This window comes from Camelina sativa, chromosome 5 (genome assembly GCF_000633955.1).
Source record: "Camelina sativa cultivar DH55 chromosome 5, Cs, whole genome shotgun sequence".
NCBI classification, from domain to species: Eukaryota; Viridiplantae; Streptophyta; class Magnoliopsida; order Brassicales; family Brassicaceae; genus Camelina; species Camelina sativa.
In genome coordinates, this window is record NC_025689.1 from 1,675,588 (window position 1) to 1,681,755 (window position 6,168).

Here is a 6,168-nt window from a genome sequence, read left to right on the forward strand (position 1 = left end):
TTTTTTTTTTTTTTTTTCCCACGGCCCTTCTACAACACCAAGTTTCATGTTTGGAGGTTATACAACCAAATAAAATTTCAAATAAATATTAAATCAACCACATTTTTGGTGTTAAAAAAATAAACGTTTGGTCAATCTCTAAACCATTGGTTTTCACTAATAATTGATGTTAACGTAGCTAGCTAGTGGAATATCTTTTGATATGAGTTTACATAATTAATGAAGCCATATTGTAACCATTAATATGGTAATACGATTTTTTCTTTCATTTTCTTGAATAATCGCAACCCTATAAAGTATCATGGTCGAGCACTATGCTATTGTTATAATTTTGTACAAATTTTTTGTTCATATATCAATATATAAAATGTCGCGATGAAATTTAACTCATTTGCCTATATATATCACGGGTTATATATATATATATATATATATATATATATATATAACAAGTACAAGTGAATAAGTTAGATTGATGTGCTGATCGGACAAAACGAGGAATAGAGGAAGTGCAACGTGAATTACTTACCATTTGACATCACATGTGTTATTCAATAACTTATAGATTCTTGTCATTTATAAAGCGTATTACACTCTTAGCTAGCTGGTTAACATTATGAATATTTTTCTTTATATTGTATTCATTACCGTCGTGATTTCTGAAAGAATGTTTTAACTCTATATCCTTTTAAGCATTTCACATTACTATACATCATTTCAAATGTTACCCACGTGAGACTCACTAGCTAGTAATAAAACAATTTAGCTTCTCAATATACTCTTACATATTACAGGTTATTTGAAGTAAAAAAAGAGTTATGTAGACAATAAAAGTCACGAACTAACTCGAAGAGAAGAGTTTCAATTTACACGATAAGCCATAAATACTAAGGAGGAGACGATACACATGGAACGCATGGAATATATCTTCGTTAGTGATAGGATCAAAATACTTAAGCAATTAAAGTGAATTGATGTTCCAACCAATTGGGAACTAATTTCCTATTTTGTAATAAACAAAAATTGCATGCACAACTTTAGGTCTATTGGTCTATAACACGTACTTACATTCCCCGATTTGAATGTCATCGTTTTGGATATATCAAATCAACGTGACCATTCATATATTTGTGGACACAAAACTACACACCACAAAAGACATTAATTAGTTTCTTTATAATACTATTATTTTATTTTTCTCTTCACCCTTTATGCCGATGGGACTATTTCAATGTCATTTACGTTGGCCATTTCTCCTTTCGGGACCATTTTTCCACGTTGTTACGGGAGAAATCAAAGAGTTTATTTTTTCTTTACCCAAAGAAAATTAAGAGGTAAATTTTAAAGGAGGGCAATAGAGATGAACTGAGTGATAGCGATGACATATACTTTGGTTTTGATTTTTTCTAAACGTCTAAACCGACTATTTCGGCCTAACCATTTGTAAAGTGAACCGACCAAAGATTGAGAGATCAATGTAGATACAGATTTCTACGCGATGAATGTATGTATTTTAAATGTCAAACATAAATTGATTATCTTGTTTACAATTTTCTGGTTGGTCTCTTTGTATAGTAGAATACTAGAATAGAACCAAATCTTGCACCTTAATATATACATATGCTATATATTTATCATCCAATCACCCCCTACTCCTAGGATCAGCTATATTATTATGGATTTCTTATATGTTCTTACACTAGCCAGATACGTTTAAATATATAATCATTAAAAAGTATGAAACAAAAATTACGAATTCATAATAAGTATACAACCTCATAATAGTTTGGTGGTTAAAAGAAATACTATTATAGATATCTTCGTTTTTTTTTGGTCAAAACTATTATAGATATCGAAATAGCAAATATATAGACTTAATTTTTTAAAAATACATTAAGTACTGTTTCGCATGATGATTGATAGTTAATAGTATAAGTTTTGACTTGGATAACTGCCGAGTAAAACAAAATCTTATTTATTTTTTTCTAATCTTTTGATTCGTTGACAAAAATAAAAAAGTAGCTATTTTTTTTTTTGTCAACAAAAGAATCAGCTCAAACGAGCCAATTTGAAGGAAAATCGCCTACAAACAAAACATGATGCGGAGAAAGGCGCGCTTGGCGAGCCAAAGAATCCGCTTTTACATTTACATTTCTAGAAATATGAAATAAAGAGAAAGAAGAGAACTCCGCCTGGTCCGTCTTGAAATAAACAAAATCTTATTTAATTAAAATAACATTCAAAAAAAGGCAATCTTAATATTTTGACACATATTATAAGTATGATTGTGCATTCGTGCTTAGATTTTTTAATCGAGTTCTTTAATTAAATAATAAATATACAGTAGTCTCAAATGAGAGAAGTTCATCATCAAATTGAAAATTTGTTTTAAAGAAAAAACTAATTGGATATTTAAGTGATACTGATTTAATCAGTACATATAACTATAAATATGCTTGTATCTTAATAACGTGAATATTATTGTCCTATTACATATTTATTATTTTAAGATTTAAAACCCAGGTCATATATAAAAACCGTGTTATTTACCTTTTCCTTACATAAAAGATAAATTCCACGTGCTAATTTAAGCTACAGCGATATTTTTCATTGCTTTGTTAAATAAAAAAGTGTAAAATCCACAAAAGCCAGATAACATTTTCCGGCGCGTCTCTCAAGTCATAGCCGAGCCGATAAAAATCATCAGAAGCCAGCTAACAACTTCTTTTTGGTGAATTATTTATTATTCTCATTTATTTTCTAAAAATAACCTTAAATAGTCACTATTTTTAAAAAAAGTTTTTTTTTTATTTAAAAATAATGTACATATATTACTATATGTGACGAGTTGTCAATGGAAAAAAAAAAAACTAAATCTGGCGATTAACAGGATTAAATAATAATAATGTTTAAATTCTTATCTAATAATTGCTAGTTTTTGTTGGATGTGTTTGATTTACTAGTGAAATGTTTATATTTGGGTCCTGGAAATCATCGTATTGTGTGGTATAAATATGTTCAAGTCAATTGTTAAAAAAAAAGGTGGAATACAGCAAGCATAATTTAAAGATTACAAACTTCCAAATGATTACGTACACAAAAATACTCAACACAATAGTTAGATCCTTAAGATATACTACTAATATCTAGGAAGGAATAAAACAAAATATCAAACAATCATCATAACATAAAATGAAAATTTGCGTAATTAATTTAGGGAATAGTGACATTAAGTTTAGATGAAAAATGGAATTGTTTGGGATATTTACTTAATTTGGTAATAAAGAAGCTTCTTCTACCATGTCCCAATTGCCTCCAATAGTATCTCTTCTACTAACTTGAATTTTAAAGTACTGAAATTTGATTATTATTATTGTATACGATTCTTTTGGATTTCTACTTTACAAAGTAATAATAGCAGTTTTTTTCTTTAAAATGGTAAAACAATATCTAAATTGTCTAAAGTTATTGAAATTCTGTGCGTTTGTAAGACCTATACGTACTTAAGTTTTCTAACAAAATAACATGGTTCGATTGAAACAAAAGTCATGAATTAAGGGCTATTTAAAATTAATTTATTTTTGTTGTTGCCCTGAAGTAGTAACTACATTTGTGCACATACATGTACCCTAAAATACAAATTTAAACTCCTGATAAAAGTAAGAATCGTATTCGGCTCTCTAATCATTATTAACACTTTTGCTTATCTCTCTATCATTGATACTTTTCAACAAATGAAAAATGCATCTACTTTTAAAACGAACAATGCCAAGATTATTTATAAGACATTTTCAAATTATAGAAATTCTATGAACCAGATATTATTTAAATATAATATTCATATTATTTAAATATAATATTCATATTATTTAAATATAATATTCATATTATTTAAATATAATATTCACTTTAAAAAGTTCGTTTGGGATTGCTATTGGATGAATTTAATAATTAAGAGAGTTTTGCCAAAGTAGACGCAAGCAACAAAGGTGAATTGTTGAAAAACAAAGTGTCCACTTTCCTCATTATTTTCTTGTTGACTATTTTTCTTTTTCTATATCCTTTCACCAACCACTTAAATTATTGCCTTTGATGTTTATTATTTTTATTTCCTTTACTCCCAAATGATTACTTGATTCCTTCTTTTTTTTGTAAGACCAACTAATTATAAAATCATTTTTGTTATACTATGTGACTATGTATTTATAAGTTATAAATGCTCATTATATGTTGCTTGATTAATGATTGGAATTCCAATTCACACTCGCTGATTAAATGCAAGAAATAAATGAAATTAAAGAAAACAAAAAGTAAAATTGTTAGGAGTATCTTTAAAAAAGTGCGAGCTATAAAGGCTACATAAAATCGGTTGAAACACTTAATTATGAATCGAAATAAAAAAATTTCGAACAAACATAATTTCGTAGTAGTTGTTATAAAAAAAACACAAGTGAATCTTATCACACTTAATGCTACTTTTGACAAAAAAAAAAAAAAAACTTAATGCTACTGGGAGTGTTAAATCCAGTACTATATTGTAATAATTGTACCATTAAACAACATTTTCAATTTTTCATCCTTATCAACATAATTTACGTACAATGTATTACTAGTAACTTAACTTTGTATCAAGTATCAACATATTTATAGTATACTATTCTAATGCCATCAAATAGATAATACAGTATAATTAGAATGTTATAATGTTATATAATTGATGGCATTATATAAATAATGTTGATACTATTACTAATACAAACTATACAGTAAACTCTCCAACATTTGTGTATTTTATTATTTAATAAACATATAAAGTTTTGCAATTATATTGTATGACCACATCAGTCAACAGAGCTGGTCCAAATCCAGCCGTCTTTCGTATCTGACCAAAGTCCATCAATTATCACTCAAATCGTACTTTTAATTTACATTAGAACTAGTTTGTTCTACATAATTAATGTAGCCACCGTCCACCACAATCAATCTCATACTCATTATTCAATACAATTACCAAATAAAGTATTTGAGTGTATCGGTTTTCATAAGCGATCTTTGTTGCCGCAAAAATGACCAGTTAGGAAAACCAGCTAGCAATAATGAAGGTTGAAATAACTAACACACGTCTATCATAAGTAAGTCCTATTATAAAGAGATATGACTTGGTAATTAAAGTAATTCATATAGAATATATACGTTATAAACTATAATTATCGCAATATACATTTATTGTTATCTCATACTATTAACTGCACTACCTTATCTTCAATAGTTAAACACAAATTATCATTATGTATATTAAAAAATTGTATCATAAACACAAACTATCTTCAGTTTTTTTTCTCCAAAGTTTGTTATTTACCCTTTTTTGGTACCATGATTACGCTTTTGTACAAACTATTATAAAAAGCAATTAAGCTATCTATATAGAAAGAAAAGTTTGTTTAAATGTATCCTTCTCGGACTCGATAATTTGTTTTTCGTTTAAACACAGTAAATCCCTCTTGGATACTTTACAAGCGATAAATCAATTGGATCCCCCTTTCGGAAACAATAGTTGAACAAGATTTTGGGCTCCCATCGTTTTTTGTAGCCCAAATGATTTTAATTTTCTTCCAGATACTCATATTTACATTTTGAATTTAGCCCAACTGAGTCAACATAATATTATGTTTTTTTTTTCCTAATCCGATCAGAGATATATGGCCGTCGTATATTATAAGTATAGTAAGTTGTAACAGGGTAACAGCTGGCTATTTGATATCCATATTTTTAAAAAAAAAAAAAAAAAAAAAAAAAAAACTTATATTCACATTAGTGGGCTAGGCCTTGAGAAATTACAAGGTATCCAACAGTTACAAAAAGAGGAACATCGGAAAATCAATGCTGTTGCCGGAAAAGAGGATCGGAACTTGCTGATAACCGATGACAGAGGCTCAAACACTAATGCCAGTGGATGCAAGAACGACGGCTTTGCATCGGGAACACCAGATAAAAACCTTGACGGAAGCAACCAAATTCCGTCGCAGCTTCTTCTCCGGTGACCCTCCTGACCCGCTACCGATCTTCCGGCATGCTCAAGCCACCGATCAAAGGCTCCGCGAAGACAGGTCCCAACCTAGCAACCCGCTCACTCAGAACTAACACCCCTCTTCTTCTTACAGCGACCAC